The sequence below is a fragment of the Eubalaena glacialis genome, chromosome 8, assembly GCF_028564815.1.
Source record: "Eubalaena glacialis isolate mEubGla1 chromosome 8, mEubGla1.1.hap2.+ XY, whole genome shotgun sequence".
NCBI classification, from domain to species: domain Eukaryota; kingdom Metazoa; phylum Chordata; class Mammalia; order Artiodactyla; family Balaenidae; genus Eubalaena; species Eubalaena glacialis.
This window is the reverse complement of record NC_083723.1, coordinates 105,873,875-105,893,541: the sequence shown is the minus strand read 5'-3', so window position 1 is coordinate 105,893,541 and position 19,667 is coordinate 105,873,875. Positions and strand designations below refer to the sequence as shown.

Sequence of the window (19,667 nt, the reverse complement as noted above, 5' to 3'; positions counted from 1 at the left end):
TAGTAATATGCATTTAAGATTCCTCCATGTCTTTTCATGGCTTGATAGCTCACTTCTTTTTAGTGCTAAATAATACCCCATTGTATGGAGGTACCAGTTATGAATTCTTTCTTTCATGGATCATGCCTTTGGTGTTGTATCTAAAAAGTCATCACCATACTCAAGGTCATCTAAGTTTTCTCCTATGTTATCTTCTAGGAGTTTTATAGTTTTACGTCTTACACTTAGGTCTGTGATCCATTTTGAGTTAATTTTTATAAAGGGTATGAAGTCTGTGTCTACATTCATCTTTTGGCCGGTAGATATCCAGGTGTTCCAGCACCATTTGTTGAAGAGACTATCTTTGCTCCATTGTATTGCCTTTGCTCCCTTGTCAAAGATCAGCTGACTATATTTATGGGGATCTACTTCTGGGCTCTCTATTCTGTTTCATTGATCTGTTTGTCTATTCTTTTACCAATACCATACTGCCTTGATTACTGTAGCTTTATAGTGAGTCTTGAAGTCAAGTAGTGTCAGTCCTCCAACTTTGTTTTTCTTTAATACTGTATTAGCTATTCTGGGTCTTTTGCCTCTCCATATAAACTTTAGAATCAGTTTGTTGATAACCATAAAATAACTTGCTGGGATCTTAATTGGGACTGCATTGAATCTGCAGATTAAGTTGGGAAGAACTGACATCTTAACACAATTGAGTCTTCCTATCCATGAATATGGAATATCTATTTTAGTTCTTCTTTGATTTCTTTCATCTGAGCTTTGTAGTTTTCCTCATATAGATCTTGTACATATATTAGATGCATACCTAAATATTTCACCTTTTTCATTTTTAATCAAAAAGTTAAAACCAAAAAAGTACTTAATGTTTAAAGAGATAAGCATCACTCATCTGATAATTTTGTTTACTAGAAAAATCTCTCAGATAAGTTTAAAAACATGTTAAACAATACTACCTAACTCTTCCCAGATGTCACTTACACAGTGTTTCCATACTAAGAAATATGCCATCAATATTTGATATAGATAGTAAATTTACTAGGTATATGTGGAATACCTGGTATATGTAGAATACCTAATATGGAAAGCTCATTTTCTTTTCTTTTTTAACTAAAATACGATTACAGCCCTTATGTGGCTATTTTGCAATTTTATGTAATCCATAAAACTGTGTCCCGTTCATATTAAAAGGTACCCAGAAAATACATAAACTTAAGTGGGAGGGGGGGAATCAAAGGAAAAAAATTAACTGTGGTATCTCTGGATGGCAGAGCTACAAATTTTTTCATCTTCATACTTTTTTATTTTCAAAATTCTCTACAAAGATCATATATTACTTTCACACTCCATTAAATCAAATATTATATAGCATGTAAAATGAGTAAACTATAACTACATGCATCAATAAAGATTAATCTCATATAAGTTTGAAAACATACAAAACAATATGATATCTTTCCTATGGATACAACACATAAAGGTATAGTTTTTCTGTTTTTGTTGTTGTTTTTTAATGCAGGGGAAAGGTAAACATCAAATTCAGAATAATGGTCACAGCTGGGAAGGGAAAGGATGAGGAAGGAATGCCCAGGAGGCATTATTATCTGATTTTTTTTTAAGTTGGGTAGAAGATACATAGTATTCATTATATTGTTCTATATCCTTATTTATGCCTGAAGTATTTAACAAATTTTTAAAGGTGGCAGCTACAGAAGTCATACCAAAGTAGTAGTACTTAACCCTAATCTCCTCAAACTCCTTAACTAGGATATGGTACTAGAGGAATAATAGACACAAATATATCTTCCATAAAGGATAAAATTCTTTGAAAAATTTAAAGTAGGAGTCCTGAAAGTGGGTTTTCATGTGTATATTTACAAGCAAATAACAAACTGAAACCTATGTTCCATAAAATATCTGCAGCAACCATTCCAATCTGTGCCTTGCACACAGAGCTCAAAATTAAATCTGTTCAGGAAATGTAACAGATAAATTATTTTTAATTTGACCTTATTTTACATTTCCACTTACAACTCTGTTTGAAAGCAGACTTTTTACTTTGGTCAGTTTTAAAACAGTATTTAGTCTTTTAATGATGTCGTAAAAATAACCTTATTTTTACGACATCCTTAAAAGGTGACTGGTATTTTCCAGTTTGATTTTAAATGGTTTCTAACCAGGACATGGCACCTATGACATGAAGCACAAGTAAGTGGCTCTCACATAGTAACACACCCCTGTACTAGCTGAATCCTCTCACGCTGTTACATAAGTATGATGATGACCAAAGTTTAGGTAATGCCTACCTAACCAACTTTTTGGGAGTATCGATTGTAAACTGAAGCAATGACCTTCAGGGACAAAAGGTAAATTCACAAGATGTTTGAATGAACTTCTTAAAGTAGACTCAGTAACTTTTAACATGAAACAAAAAAAGTGTGTGGTTTTGATTGTTAGAAATGCCTTAACTTATCTCTTACAATCTTTACTTGAAATAGGAGTAGAAAGTTTTTTAAAAGTTGGGATTGGGGGTGGGGGTAGAGGAAGGCCTGGGATGGTTTAGAACTAATACTGTTCCTTCCCATTTCCACCCCCAATTTACTGCCCATTCCTACATCCTAGCCCTAAACTAGAAATAGACTGTAACAAACAAATCACTTGAAAACAAGAGGAGGAGGAGTACTATTTAACAAAATTTGAGATTATCAAAATGTAGCTAGATGAACTGAGGCTTACACACTAAAAGAGGGTATATCACACCAACTTATCACCCAATTTCTTGCCCCAAAAATACATAGTAGGGTATTAATAGGACAGGTTTCCTTAAAGAGGAAAATGACTACCTGGGTCTGCAGTTTATATAGACCCAGGACTTTTAGTCACTATTCTTCAAAAAAAGTGATTTGTTTTTAACATTCACTGTCAGTAACTCTTTTTGAAAAGACTTTACTAGATTAAGCACAACCCACAACCTACTGAAATTTAAATGAGATGTTTGCTTTTCAGATAAGATCATCTTACTTGAGGATCCTCTCTTAGATGGCTACAAGTTATAGGACCCAAAAAGTAGAGGACTCATTAACAGAAACCTAACAAGGCTGAAATTGTTGGCTGTGTAGGAACTTGTACTTGTGTATCCTTTTCCTGTGCATTCCTGAAATCAGTTAGTTCTAATTTCAACATCACCTTATTTGTAGTTATTTCATCATTTGCATTTACCAAGTATATTATCATCCACATTCCATTAGCTCAACTTATTCTCACCAATGTCTGTGGGAAAGCTGCCTGATCAAGATTGCTTGGATGGATGTAGGCTGCTACATAATTTTGCTCACCAAGTTTTGTCCTGTTTAAATGTCATCAAATCACATTCATAAAACAAATATATTTTGAGCACCTTTTCTGTGAAAAATCCTGGATCAGAAACTGAAGGGGGACATGTGGGGTGATTAGTTTAACCCTCAAATAGCTTACAGCAGCAGTTCTCAAAGTGAACCTTATAACCCTGGGAATCCCTGTGATTTCTTCAAGGGATCAGTGAGGTCAAAACTATTTTCATAATAACTAAGACATTCTTTGCCTTTTTTCACTGTACTTATATTTGCACTTAGAATGCAAAAGCAATGGTAGGGTAAAACTACTGGCATCTTAGCACAATTAAAGGCAATGGCACCAAACTGTACTAGTCATCATTATATTCTTCACCTTCATGTACTCACAGTAAAAGGAAAGAGTCAATTTCATAATTTAAGAATGTGCTGATGAAAGAGTAAAAATTATTAATTTTATTAAATCTTCACCCTTGAATTCATGTCTTTTTACTATTCTGTGTAATCAAATGGAAAGTATACATACAGCACTTCTGCATTCGGGAAGTGTGATGGCTATTTCAAAAAGCACATAAACCATGCTTTGAGTTGCAAACTGAATTACCCACATTTTTCCCCAAGGAATACCATTTTTACTTGAAAGAGTAGCTGACAAACTATATGGCTATTCAGACCTGGGTAACTGATAGTCATTTTCTCAAAAATTAACAAAGTGAGCCTATCACTTCAAGGAAAACAACTGAGAGCATTTGTTTTCAATGATAAAATTGGGTATTTCAAGTGATAATTAGAATTTTGGAAAACTTGTATCTGCCACAGTGAGCTTGATAGACTTCCATAACTTAAAAGTCCTTTCTGATGAGATCAGTGGTAGTGTTAATGAATGTGATTTTTGTGTCAACATTTAGAAGATCTGCATAACTCAGTAAACTAATATTTTCCAAATGACCAATGTATGATGTTACAAAATCATGCATGGATTAAAAGATCCATTCAAAGTGCATGATAAACCAACAGATTTTAACATAACAAAGCACAGATATGGTTTCAGATTCCACATTGCAATTCACCTTTAAGAAATTAACACTGCTGAGTTTTCATGTAATATCAAAGAATATCATCCACAGTAATCTGCAAATGTTCTTAAAATACTCTTCCCTTTTCCAAACAGATCTTCTTATACTTTAACCAAAGCTGTAACATACTGCAGCAGACTGAGTGCAAAAGCAGATAGGAGTATCCAGCTGTCTTCTATCAAGCCAGACACTAAAGAGATTTGCAAAAACTGTAAAACAATGTCACTCTTCTCACTAAATTGTTTTTGTTTTGGAAAATATAGTTATTTTTAATTAAAATGTTTCATTTACTTTAACATGTAGTGGGTATATTATTTTAAAATTAATAAACATTTTTAAAATTTCTCAGTTTTAATTCCTAATACAGTTAAGTATCAAAAGTTATAACCCACATAAACAAAAGCTCTTGAGTCCTCAATGACTATTAAGAAGGGTCCTGAAACCAAAGATTAAGAACCACTGGCCTGGGACTTCCCTGGTGGTCAGTGGGTAAGACTCTGCACTCCCAATGCAGGGGGCCCGGGTTCGATCCCTGGTCGTGGAACTAGATCCCGCATGCATGCCGCAACTAAGAAGTCCACGTACCGCAACTAAAAGATCCCATGTGCCGCAACTAAGATCCGGCAGAGCCTAAATAAATAAATAAATATTAAAAAAAAAAAAAAAGAAGAAGCACTGGCTTACACTGTAACAAAAAGGAGGAAACAAAACCCCACATATAATAACCCAAGGTAGACTGTCCATCAACAGATGAATGGATAAAGAAGATGTGGTATATACATACAGGAATATTACTCAGCTATAAAAAAGAAAGAAAGAATGCCATCTGCAGCAACATGGATGGACCCAGACATTATCATACTAAGTGAAGTAAGTTAGACAGAGAAAGACAAATATCATATGATATCACTTATATGTGGAATCTAAAAAATGATACAAATGAACTTATTTACAAAAGATAAACAGACTCACAGACTTAGAAAACAAACTTATGGTTACCAAAGGGGAAAGGTGGGGGGAGGGATAAATTAGGAGGTGGGGATTAACATGTACACACTGTATATAAAATAGATAATCGACAAGGATCTACCATATAGCACAGGGAACTCTACTCAGTACTCTGTAATAACCTATATGGGAAAAGAATCTGAAAAAGAATAGATATATGTATAACTAAATGACTTTGCTATACACCTGAAACTAGCATAGCATTGTAAATCACGCCCTATACTCCAATATAAAATAATCATTAAAAAAAAGAGAGAAACATTGGCTTACACTTTAACAAAAGAGGGGAAAAAAAAAACCCACAGATAATAACCCAAGGTAGAATGTTATGGCTACCATAGCCCTCTATTCTTGAATTTTCTAGCTCTTTTTAAACTAGACCTATATTACCTACCTGGCTCTTGAAATAATTTATTTCGCCTTGCTGTCAATATAATCAAAACGAGTAATTCACTTAGCAAGCATGAAAAGGCCTCAAGCAACACCAGAATAATGTTTTAAACCAATTTGATGAGTTTTTCTTCAGTCATTTTCTAAATAAGTGGTCTGAATTAAAACTGGTTTTATTTCCCTGGTATAAACAGCCTATAAAGAGAATTCTTTCACAAAGAACTATATAATATACAACTCTCTTGGAAATGCATCCCACACAATCAAATCAGTAATAGAACGCTATGAAATTTGGTTCCCTGTCTCTCAACAATAGGGCAAAAAAACTAGAAATCCTACACTGGTGCTGAGGGTCAGGATACAAAACATGACATTCAAAAACAAACAAAAAAAACACTTTCTAGAGGACCATATGCACAAAAGCAATCATTTGTGTTTTTTAAAAAGGACACACACACACACTTTTGCTTACCCTACCTTGAAGATTACACAAGAAAACTGATAGTGGTAGTTGTTTTGGGGGTGGGAAACTGTGGGAAACTCACTTTTCATTGAATTCCTTTTATATTGTTTGATCATTTAACAATGTGCATGCAATACTCTAAAATAACTATTTTAAAAACACCATTTCTACATCATCCATTTCTCCAGTCTTTTATCTCAAATGCAAATTCCAAATACTAGTAGATATAGAAATCATTAAATGCATATTTGTTAAATAAGCAATGGACACATATCTCATATACCTGATGGAAGTATCAAAAGCAACCCATCCATCAACCTGGAAGTGATCAGCCATTGATTACCTGAAAGAGTATCTAGTGATGCCATCCATCTGCCCAATATAATTGATACAGTTGCTACTTCAATGGTAACTCTCTTCCTTTTTATATTCACCCCAGCATTTGTTTTAAGAAATGTTCTCTGAACAACACCAAAGTAGATAAGTTCAAAGATTCCTTTAGGGAATTCCCTAGCGGTCCAGTGGTTAGGACTCTGCGCTTCCACTGCTGGGGGCCTGGGTTCGATCCCTGGTCAGGGAACTAAGATCCCACAAGCCACGCAGCGCAGCCAAAAAAAAAAAAAAAAAAAAAGATTCCTTTAAACCATGCAGCAACATTAAATTCAGCATAAATTTTGCTCCCATTATGCACTAGGCACTATGATTTGATAATGTAACGCTTATAACATACAGTGTAACGTGAAAATGTACACTTGGTTCTAAACACCTAACTACACAATAGAAGTTTAATAGTTACACCAATGAAAAAGAAATGGGGTTTTAATCAATTCTAAATTTAATGAGGCAATCTTATGATGTGGCTACAAATAAACATAATTCAAACTTGGACTACATTAATCATAGTGGCTATACACTGCCCCAAATAACAGAAAAAAATGGACCCACTGTAGTTTGTACTTATCAGACCAGTTGCACTTGTGCTGGGTTCTAGGCCATGCTTGATATCTAGGGGCCCTGACAAAGTGCAGTAGGGTCAGGGTAGTTTGATAATATGGAAGGCAACATGTAGAGTTAGTTACCATGTGTCAAGTACTTCACCTGAATTTTCCTTACATCTCCTCATATCAAAGATACAAGTATTATTGTCCTTGTCTTAAAATTAAGGAGATTCAGGCTGAGAGAGATTAAGTAACATGCTCAAGGTTGCAAAATGCTAGGAGGTAGCATTATCAGGATTTAAACCCAAGAGCCCCTTTAGTGGGTTGAATGGTGGCTCCCAAAAAGATATGTCCACATCCTAACTCCTGGAAACTATGAATGTTATCTTATTCGGAAAAAAGGTTCCTTCAGATGTAACTAAATTAAAGATTTTGAGATGAGGAGATCATCTGGGATTATCCAGGTTGGTACTAAATCCAATGACAAGTGTTCTATGAGAGTGAGGCCAACAGAGATTACCGACAGAAGAGTAGGAGACAGTGTGCCCATGAAGGCAGAGACTGCAGTGATGTAGCTACAAGTCAAGGAATACCAGCAGCCACCAAAAGCTGTAAGAGGCTAACAACAGATTCTTTCTTAGTGCCTCCAGAGCGATTGTGGTCCTACAAACACCTGATTCCTGACGTTGGGCCTTCAGAATTATGAGAGAATAAATTTCTGTTGTTTTAAGGCACCAAGTTGACGGTAACTTGTTGTAGTAGCCCTAGGAAACTAACATAGCCCCCAAAATCTATCCTTCCGGCATATCTCATTACCTTTCCAAGAAGGTTTAAGGATCTCGGGATATTTAAACTAAAATAGAGATGACTGAAAGGACTTTATTTAAAAAAAAAAACAAAAAACTATACTTATTTTTGGAAGTCCTAAAGAGCAAAAGTGAGACCAGTAGGTAAAAATTACAGGGAGAAACTTCAGCTGAAATTAAACTTTCTAACCATCTAAAAAAGTATTAAAGACCAAACCGAGTTTCAGTAGTTAGTACCCACCAAAATGATTTATCACTGGATGTGTTCAAGAAGACTGATGACCATGTAACTTTGGGGAGTTGAGCTGGCTTAGATGACTTAGAATCTCTTCCCATTCCCAAGTTCCTAAAAATTATAAAATATTAGATGCTACCACAAAAACCTAGTAATAAGATAAAATATTACAAGTGAATTTTGCAAGGTTTCTACTATCATGTATTCAAATAAATACTATTAGCTAGTTATGTGTCAGGACTGTGCTTGGTGATGGACACAAACATGATGTCTACTTTCATAAAGCTTACAGTCTAGTGGGAGGGACAGACATATATCAAGTAATATACCAACAAATGTAAAATGACGTGTATAGACATAAATGGTGAAGAAAAAGTACAAAAATAAGGGAAATGTGGTAAACCTTCCCTGAGGAAATGATGCTTGAGTAGAGACTTGAATAAAATTTACAAGATTTTACCAGATTAAAGAGAGGAAAAAGCTTTCCAGGCAGAAGGAACAATAGGAAAGGTCTAATGGTTAGGGCAGCATGTTTGATACAAAATGAGTTCAAAAGGTAAGTACAGCCAAATTGAAGAGCTTTGTCTTCATCCTAAATGTGGGACATGATCAAACTTGTGTATTTAGAAAAGATCAATTAATTCTGCCTGCAATGAGGAGAATGGATTAGTGCTCAGCCAGAGTGGAGGCAGGCGGACCAGTGACAGGTTATTGCAACAGTCCAGAAAAGAAACAATAGCAACTCAGACAAAAGTGATAATGGTGGAAATGAAGAGGATAATTTGAGCTTATTTAGAAAGTTAAACAGGATTTGACAATATGGAAAGACCAAGGTTTCTGTTCTGAGAAAACAGATGAAATGGTGATACCCTTCACTGAGGTAAGAAAGAATGGAACAGGGCCAAGTTTGAAAAGGGAATCTCATTTTGGGATGAAGTGCATCTGAGGCATCTGAGAGGTGTCAATTAGGCCACTGGATATAGAGTTCTTAAACTCTGTTGGCAGGCCAAATCTGAGTATACATACTTACATGGAACAGCTGCATATTCTTTTATCTTTAAGGGAAAACAATTATTGTTATAAAATAATCATTATTCTTTAAAAAAAGATAATTTCAAAATTGTGCTAGCCTAAAACACAAGAATCACTACCTTACCAAAGGCCCTAAATTAATACTAAGCAAAGATTACCTATTTAAAGGACATTAGATATATACCACTCATTTAGCTACAAAATGGATTTCTTCAGAATGAAAACAATCCATCTTGGTGGATTCTCAAGTTAGGATTAGTGACTGCTCTCACATCTTTCACACACAAAAACTGAAAAAAAAGTTTGAGGCAAAAAGTTTGTACTTTTTATTCCCAGATTGTCCACCTCACCCTATGTCTGAAAAATACTGACTTAAGCATCTTAATTGTCAAGTATAAATGATAAAGTTTTTCTCCTGGAAAAGATTCTAATTTTCAAAGTAGAAGAGAAGAGAATAAACAAATCAGACTTTTTTTCTTCCAACACATACCTCTGCAGGCTTTGCATTATACTTAGATGAAAAATGACTAGACTACTTTAGATATTGTGATAACTAAGGAAATATTTACCCTAGATTTGTTTCTGTTTTGTATAAACAAACAAACTAGCTACCAGAAAGATGAAAGACAGAACTAAATGAGTAGGCAAGAAAATTGAATTATATTACTAACTTTTCTGAAGAGAATCTACTGCACAAAATCTTTGAGAAAGAGCCAGTATTCTTTACATAAAACTAGAATTATATATATCACATACTTCATTGAGGCAGAGGATGAACTAGACTACATAGCATTTTATATTTATAAATATATTTATATTTTACGTACATAAAATCTTTTGAACTCCCCACAGATAATGCTTTAAAAAAAACAAACAAGCATTTTTAACACTCCTGTATTATATGATTGCTGCTACTAATATCAATTTGCTCTCAGTGGGAATATAACAACTCAGAAGGTCCCAGGGTAAAATAAAAGACTAATAATACTGAGACAAACTTGTTCGCTTTAGAAACTATCCTACAAATAGGAATCTTGGCTCATGAAGTGTGAGGGCAGAGTGGAGAAAAAGCAAGTTAATATGTGAATGAAACTGAGGTTAACCCAGGATTTAGCTCTCATTCTTCACTAAGTAAGCTTTCATAGGCAAGCCCTTCCGCCCTTACTCCAAGTTACCCTTACCTCAGCAAAACCACACAGAGCATGAAACAGACAGCAAGCATTTCCTGGACTAATTTGTATTTGGATAGAAACTTTAATATCTTTTATATTTCATTAAAATGGATTTATAACTGCCCCATTAAGAATGTTTCAGGGCAAAAATAGACAAATCAAACACCCTTAGACATTCTTGGTTCAAGACAGTATACAGAGTATTATTTCATATTATCATATACAGTATATCCATGCACAGTGTGTGTGTGTGTGCATGCAAGTACATACATGTACACTTAGGAAAATATCTAAAACCATATAATTAAAATATTGTTAAATATGTATGATTGATTTACAATTATTTTAAATTTTCTTCTCTTTGCTTTTCTATAATAAACACATATACGTACCTTTTTACATTAAGAAAATATATTTATTGTTTACCATGTCATAACACAAGACTCAGAACTAATTTTAGAAGGAATTTTTATTTAGAAGAAACTTCACCATTTCTGTCCTCTTCATTTTTCAAATGGGGAAAAAGGCCCAGTGAGGATAAGTGACTTGCCTGCCCAAAATCTGATAGTTGACTCCCTATGGCCATAATTATATTAGTCATACTTATGTTTATTTTTTATAATTATGAAAGTTAATGCATTTTCATTAAAAATAATCTGAAAAATAATGAAAGCTATAGGAAAGAAAATGAAAATCACATATATGCTTATAAACCAAAAATAACCATTGATTTGGGGGGTTTTTTGTTTGTTTCCTTTCTAAAAATTTTCACTACAAAAATAATACATTTTCAATGTAGAAAAACTTTAAAAATATAAAGATAAAAATTAAGGAAGAAACAAAAAAATTTTAACACTCAATCACATAATTGGTGATACCGGAATTGTTTCTTTAGACTTAGTTCCTAAAGCCAGTTTGGGGTCAACAGACTCATTCTATGATGGTGTTTTTATGCAGCAAACCCTGGTTGATTCTTTAATTTGTGATTATTTTTATATAAAAGATCTATTACTGAAAATTTTATTTCACAATTGTTTAATGAAAGACAAAGGACTAAAAAAAGGTGAACAAAGAAAATACTCCAGTTCTACTTAGGGACAGATTTAGTGAATGTAAACATAATCCACAAACACAAGCCCAATTGCAAGCTGCATAACACAAATTTTCTTAAGATTACCCATTATGTTTATTCATGTAATTCTTCTATTTACCAATACTTTTACAGGGTAACCTATACAGTTGCCAATTGGCATTAATTACAGAAAAAAAAATGAATTATGAGCAAATATATTTATAAAAACAAGCAAATCAAACTCATAAATTACTGAACCATCATTAACTCAATTAGCAAGACATTTGAAAATATTCATTTTTATCTGATCCTTTTAAAACGTAAACCTTCTACATATTTTATAATGCACATAAATGTATTAGTACAATAATAGGAATACCATTTATAAATAAATCTGATTCAGAATGTGTGCTCAAAATTTACTTGTAAGGGTGACAATAAAATTTGGAGATCACTGCCCAGAATCCGGGGCCTAGCTGACAAAACTGTCTCCTAATGTAATTTCAAAGATCCAAAGATTAGAAGAAGAAAGTAAAAATGACCAATTATCTAAAACTTCATATGAAATATTTTAGGAATCAAATAAGTTCTAGTATGAAACATTATTAAATAATTTGCTTAAATTTCCAGATTCTGGGACTTCCCTGGTGGTGCAGTGGTTAAGAATACGCCTGCTAATGCAGGGGACACGGGTTCAATCCCTGGTCTGGGAAGATCCCACATGCCACGGAGCAACTAAGCCCATGCGCCACAACTACTGAGCCTGCACTCTAGAGCCCGCGAGCCACAACTACTGAAGCCCGCACTCCTAGAGCCCATGCTCCACAACAAGAGAAGCCACGGCAATGAGAAGCCCGCACACCGCAATGAAGAGTAGCCCCCGCTCGCCACAACTAGAGAAAGCCCATGCAAAGCAACGAAGACACAACACAGCCAAAAATAAATAAATAAATAAATAAATTATTTTAAAAATCCAGGTTTTATCAATGGCTTAAGAACTGTGAACACTAGCAATCTGTTACCATTATATCATTTTAGATCTCAAAACATTTCATAATTGTCATATTTCACACACACCCTATAAGACAGGCCAATGGTATTTTCATTTCATGGTCAGAAAAATTAAGCAAGGAGAGAATAAATGTGTTGTCCCAGATCACTGGATTGTTACATGTGTCTTTTAGAAGTTTTCCAAAGTGCATACAAACAACTACCACCTGAAAAATGAATTTGACTTTGCTGTACACCTGAAACTAACACAACATGATTCAACTATACTCCAATATAAAATAAAAATTAAATTTTTAAAAAATGAATGAGTGCAGTCTAATGAACCATTTAGCTTTCTTTCCAAACTCACTTTCTCTTTAAAACAATAGTAATTTGATCCCCGCACAAAGCCTATTGTATAGAGTGCATGAATAGTCATATACAGTGTGAATTCTGGAATATAAAAAAGCAAGGAATTCAGATGACTTGACAAAATTCTGAAGCTGGTTAAGCTTTGGTTTGGCATTCCTCCCACCTTCCTTCTGGTGCTCCTACTCCTATCTCCGAAAGGTACCTTACATCTTCCCAAAGTTCCTCACCCCAGACACCTACTCAAAGTTTCTTTCCCTTGCTTGATCTAGCCCAGTCAGGATAACTGATTTCAGCCAACTAACACAACCAACATTTGACTTAATCATTAACATTACCAAAAAGGCCCCTGACTTCTCTGTCTGTCAAGAACCCCTTGAGAATCTCATAAAAGTTAAGGACCCTCTCCCCAGAAAAATCATATAGGCCCATACAGTATTTTTCAAACAATTTCAGGATTCAGGATCACACAGCCAAAATATATCCATGAACCCCAGAACTATAAAACCCAGGTTAAAAAACCCTGCACTTAACCTATAAATATCATAAAACTTCAAAATCCTTCAAAAGAGATTATAAACTTTAAAGATTATAAACTCAAATATATGATACTATATATACTCAAATACATAAACTCTAATTGTTAAAATTTAAGTCATCTCCCAAAGTTTTTAATGTTGTAATTCCCATGAGAGAAGGAGAGTAACAGGACCTATTTCTAAGCACGGGTCATCTATTAAATTGTGTTTTAAGGCCCTACCCCTATATTCAATAAGATTCCCGAAATCTATTGTGCTTAATTATCATGATTCATGGCAAAACAATACATACACACACACATAAACACATTCAGAAAATTTATTTTATTTCTTAATTGCCAAATCCAGTTTTTATCCCAGTGAGCTCTGTAGTATTTCACATTGCTAAATCCTCTGTTAAAATTCCATTAATCCCTATCCTCAGCTTCTTCAACCCTATACCATTTATCTTATCTCTTCAGCCATTGTTTTTCAACTTCTTTCACAGGCCGCTCTTCTTCCACTTGACCTTCAGATATAGATGCTACCCAAGGTTGCCTTAGTTGTTTCCTCACTCTTGATATTATACTCTTTGGCAGTTTCTATATGACATTATGCCAATGAATACAAATCTCCTAACAGATCCCCTCTTCCCCTTGAGCTCCAGTCCAAGTCTTCAGGTACCTAACCTATTTGACATATCTTGATTCCCACACCTAGCATCATACCCTATTACCTTCCTCCTCAAATTCTGTTCTTCCTATACATTCCCTACCTTATTAAAGGCATCATCATCATCATCCATTAACCAACTATAATCTTTAACTCCCCCATGCTCTTCCCAATCAGGCCACAACCTCATCAGCTTCATTTTCCACTACTCCCCAAGTACAGCAAAATCTGCTTGCTCTTTCTCAAATCAGACTATCGTTCCCTTCATCTAGCCTCTTCTTTTTCATCAGTAAAACAGCTACTCATCCTTCAAAGTCCTACTTAAGCATCCACTACATGAAAAGTCTTCCCTAACCTCACTTACTCTCCCTGTATCACTCACCCCTTCCCCCAGAATTCCCTCCCTCCTTCTATAATCCCACACCACTCTTTTAGTTCTCAACAAACTGTATTACAGTTAGTTGCACTCTTATCTTTCTCCGCTATAGACAAAGCCCATGGTTTATTTGTTACTCTTGCACCTAGAACATGACTGGAATATAGTATGTCTTTAATCAATGTCTGGGGAATAAATGGCAAAACTCAAGTGAGGACACACTTAAGGTTACTTCTCAGTGGAGGGTACACGTCATCCTCTTTTGAACATAAAACTAATTAAGTCCCCTAGTCTCTAGCTCCCCATTTCTAGTCCACTGCTTAGTTTTAAGCAATGTTTCATGGGAACATTTCCTCACTTCCTCTTGTTCTTTGTAGGTTTAGCTGCCAGCCTAACCACATTAGCATTCAGTGGCAGCAACAAAACAGACTCTCCAAGTTCTAAAAAGTAAAGACTTTACAACTACCAACAGTAAAATATAAGCTCTTTTTTTAAAATGGTCTAAACATTTATGCATACAAAGTTCATTCTTCATGATTCTGAGAAAGGCTTGGCATAGTTTATCCAACAGGCACCATTTAAGAGTTCTGAAGAAAATGTCCACTTAAACTGTCAGCCAAACTTTTCACATTTGTAACCACAGAAATCAGCATACATGAACTAATCTAAATACTGTGCTTATATACTAAACAATACACTACAAATAGTAGACACTGTATATCACCAAACTGATGACCCAAACGAAAGTAGCTCTTTTAGCTTCTTTTAAAAATACTACACCTCCAAAATTCCAGCAATCATCCCAATCTGTAAAACTAGATTCTTATACCAGTATCATCTACCCTCTCCCCCTCTCCTCCCCACCAACTCTCCCCCAACACACACACACACACACACACACTCACACACACCCCTCCCTTACTAGACATGGCTTCCTCAGAAATTATCTGATGGCTCGGGAGCAGTTTGATAACGAAGGCTACCAAGTCTGGAATTTCGGAGAAGATTCCTTATGGTCAGTTTATTTTCTAAGTGACTGCTGCTGATGATACAATACAGATTGACCTCAAGGATCACAAATGTGGTAGGCCTGCCTTAACCACCCCCTAGTTTTGGTTTGGTTGTTTTTGTTTTGGGGGGGGGGTTCCTTTTAAAAATATACTAGAATATCTCTATGAAGTTTTATTTCTGATTTTTCTTCAGTTCATATAAATGTTCACATTTTAGGACTAAAGACCACGTGATGAAATCTTTTTGAAGCTTCAGTTACTAAACTGCACTGAGTGGGGTTGAAAACATTTTAGCCTAATTATGAAATGCACTGCAGAAAAAATATATATATTCCAAGGTATATATAATCCACTTATTTTCCTTGAGCAATCAAAAATTCTGTTCATTTTCTAAGTTTTGTCCACATTACATCAAAATAACTTCAGACAAAGCATTCTTGTTGCTCCAGGATTAAAAGTTTCCGATAGCTCAATGTGGTTATAATCTTCTGGAAACACCTGAAATTGATTTGTTTCACCTCCTTTACTTTCTCTTCCAGCCTGTTCTCCTTAGTAAAATATTGATGGATAAAAGCACTAGCTGAAAAGCCAAGAAAGTGGATAATCCACTCCCTAGTTAATAAGGAAGGAACTATATGATACATAATGCTCAAAATTTAACATGTATCCAGAGCCTAAAAAAATACTGATTGGACTTGGTCGAAATAAAATGTTTCTAAAATAAACTTAACAAGTGGGTTTCTTTTTCATTGCTGTTTTACTAAGCATTCATGGAAAATTATATTTGGGTAAGCTCAGGCTGAAAACACTAGCTTTAGCTCTCAAGGAAAACATGAAAGAACAGAGAGAAAATTTCCTTCAGTATAAAACATTTTCTGAAATGTTTTTTACAAAACCAAAGATTGCTATTTACCTGTAAGACTGATTTTCCAAATACTATTTATATATGTATTATTAAGCATCACACATAGATATACATAAACGTCTAAATTCAAATATCGAATTTCCTGGATTAATTACAGCCCCAGAGAGAGTATGCCAAAACTTTTGAGGTTAGAGCAGACACTTCTGAGACTCAACAACCCACAGAGCTCCCCTTTACCCTCCAACTTTTCAGAGTGGCACTTAGTAGATGAACAAGCCCACTGCAGCATGAAGGACTGGGCTTGCCTAAAGATATCTGACAGAAGCTGAACCTATGCAATAACTTCCTGTTCTCCAGAGACTGGAGGGTGTGCTTCTAAAGGCTGACAGTCTACAGAACTTCCAGAAACCAAAAAATCAGCATACCTTTTCAAATACTTGTGAAAAAAATTTTAATTTCAATAATACTGTTATTATTATTCCCCAACAAACATTTACTGAATACCTTATTACATATACAGAAAGAGGTATAAAAAATTTAACCCCAGACTACAAGGAGCTTAAATTTCCCTTAAAAGTCACCCATTTTCTATCATTTCACATAAAATACTTCTTGAAGTAAGTCTGCTTGAACCTATGATGTATAGGCAATGCAAACTCAGATATTTAAATCATGGGAAGTTGGTCTCTAGCTCCCTAAAAAATTAGAGATGGATACATAATTGTGACTTAATAAAACCAAAAAACCGTACAATTTCGGGTTCCACTGGAGTATACATGAATTGGGAGGGAAACCTGAAATCTTTTCTCCTTTAATTCCCTCTGTATCTCGACAAGGGCCCTCATTATCTCCTCCTCCTATAGTTACTTCCCTAAATCTGCTGAATTTCCTTAAAACCTGGTAAGAAAACTCCTGTCTTGGGGATAAGAAACCTTTTTTTTCCCCCCCAAATGAGAATATACCAAGACTCCCAAGCAAAAAGTAATTTTCTTCATGTATACTGAGTTTGAGATGGGGGGTGGGGGGCAGGAGGAAGGCAGGCAGATGAAATCAAAGGACTTCAAATAAAGATGAACCAAAAGATAGTAAACAGTAATTCTTACTCTGATGGACCTTGTTGAAAGCCACATCTAACTCCTGTCAAAAAAAAAAAGGTCCCACAAAGAACCCAGCTTTAAAGAGCAAAAAAAAAAAAGTCCCACAAAAAATTCTGCACACAATTCTGGACCCAAGTTAAGAATAAGTATACTACATTACATTTACATTTGATAATTGTATGTCTGCTTTTGCACTCATAAAATAAGGAAATTACACTTGGATGCACAGATGGAGCTAGTCATAGTTTCACTACCTACGAAATAACACATCAAGAACTTTCAAACACAATTCTAGGGAGTCAGGCCACTACTGAATTAAGGGAAGGAAAAAACCCCAGCATCTCCAGAGTCCCCCCTCCCCTGAGTGAGGAACAACTCAATAACTTACTGTTCAAGACCAAAGGAAAAGGAATTTTTTTAAAGGCTGGGCGAAGGTGAAATGGGCAAAGGATCACTGTGAGCTGTGACAGCAGATGATGCCCTTCGACAAAAGGTGTGAGATGTGCATACCCCTTCTCCCGCAGAGCTGACAGTCTCACTCACACTACCTTTCACCTTAAGAGTTTCCAATATATTGTCTCTACACACTTAAGAAAATGTGAATTTTGCTCTGACCACAGAAAGAATTAAGCACAAGTGACACCAGCTGTAAAGCAAGCGATTAATATATGCTAATCTAATGTTTAAGAAGGGATGGATACCAGGCAACAGCTCCTCCAACTGGCTGAATATCATTTGAAACCCTAAAAATATTAAGATTTTTAAACAACTTCAAGTTCTGATGGGCACAGTCAACTAGACTGTCGAAACTTTAGGACGTACAGCAAAGACAACAGGTGAGAGAGGTGGTGGACATCATCGCCCAGTTAAGTGGATAACATGCAAAGGGCAAACCCCTGAGTTCCCCGAAAGGCTGGGGATGTGAGCTAATACCCATGCACAAGGCCATCCAGAGCCCCTGTCGTTCCAGTGGCAAAGCTTCGGTTCCTTCCCGGGGTCGCGCCACTCCCCCTGTCCCTCACCCAGGGGACCAACACCCCAAGCACAGGAAGAACCGAGCCCCCTCCACAGGCAGCATCTCTGCTAGGGAAGAAAACACAATGTCGCTCCTTATTTCTGCGTACAAAAGGACTTTGCGCCCTCCTCCTCGAACTGCCGCCGCTGCCGCCTCCTAACTTGCAAGAAGGTGGGCAACGCGCCATATTCCAGCGTCCCCCAGTCTACCTGGGTAACAAGCCCACGCCACCCCGGCGGGAGGGAAGCTTCGGAGGCTGCCCGAAGAGCCAGCCTCCTCTCCCGCAGGAGACAGCAGCTCCCGCGCCCCGGCCCAACCCGCTGCGCCGCGCCGCGCCGCGCCGCCCGCGGACCAGACCCGGGAAGGGCCAAGGAGGCGAGCTGGGAGCCGCGGCTCCCGTCCCGCGCAGCCCGCCCACCTCCCGCTCCCAGGCCGGCGCGCTCTCCCGGGCCTCCTGCTCCCGAAGCCGCGGGAAGGCCGGGCCCGGGCCCCGGGTTCCACGGCGGAGAGAAGGCCGCGGCCCCGAGAGCCTCAGGCGGCGGGGGAGGCCGGAACCCTGGGGCTCTCGGGAGGGCAGCGCCTCCCTCCCGAGCCCGCCAGGACGCCTGGGGCCTAGTGAGGCCTGCGCATCCTCGGGGTGGCGGTTTGACTGGGCCGGGCCGGGGCCCCCCGCCCGAGGCGGGCCGAATCCGGCGGGGGCCCAGGCCTGGAGCCGGGGGCGGCAGGGTGCCGGCTGCGGGGCGGGCCGGCCGGCCGGCGGGCGGGCGGCGTGTTGCGGCTGCGCCGGGGCTGAAATAGCTGGAGATTGCGCGGTAGGGCACTCACCTCAGAGCGGCTGCGCTACCGTGGGCCTGCGCCGTGGAGACTGCGACCGCGCCGGCTCCTCGCAGCCTCCTGCCACCAGCGGCAATGGCGAGCGCTGCCGCCTAAGCCGCCGCCGCCGCCGCCGCCGCCGAGGAGGGGGAGGGGAGGGAGAGGAGGCACGCACGCTACGCACGGGCTCGGCTTCCCCGCCCGGCCGCCGCCATGATGGGGAGGTCGGCACTGCCTCGGCGGGGCGTCCCGGAGGGTGTTTGGGCTCGGTCCCCCGCCGTTCCCCGAGGTCTCCCCGCGTTCACATTTCCCTGTAGAGGTTTGGATGGAGCCGGAATCACGAAAGCAACTGGATTAGGGAAATGTGCACGCCCCGGGGAAGTAACGCAGACGACCCAAGATGGTTGCTAATCTGTAAATAGTC

General features: G+C 37.6%; 1 protein-coding gene across 7 annotated transcripts in view; it reads right to left on the bottom strand.

Annotated features, from left to right (window-relative positions):
* NRF1 (nuclear respiratory factor 1) overlaps positions 1-19,364 on the bottom strand; it is a 132,282-nt gene extending 112,918 nt beyond the window's left edge. For 6 of the 7 annotated variants that reach the window (XM_061198044.1, XM_061198046.1, XM_061198043.1 and 3 more), the window contains exon 1: positions 19,256-19,364. The gene's annotated coding sequence lies outside the window, so the exon portion shown is untranslated. Of the gene's footprint in view, positions 1-18,639; positions 18,705-19,255 lie in introns of those variants that run through there. The other variant, XM_061198047.1, reaches the window with a different exon arrangement.
* Between the last annotated feature and the right edge of the window lie 303 nt (positions 19,365-19,667).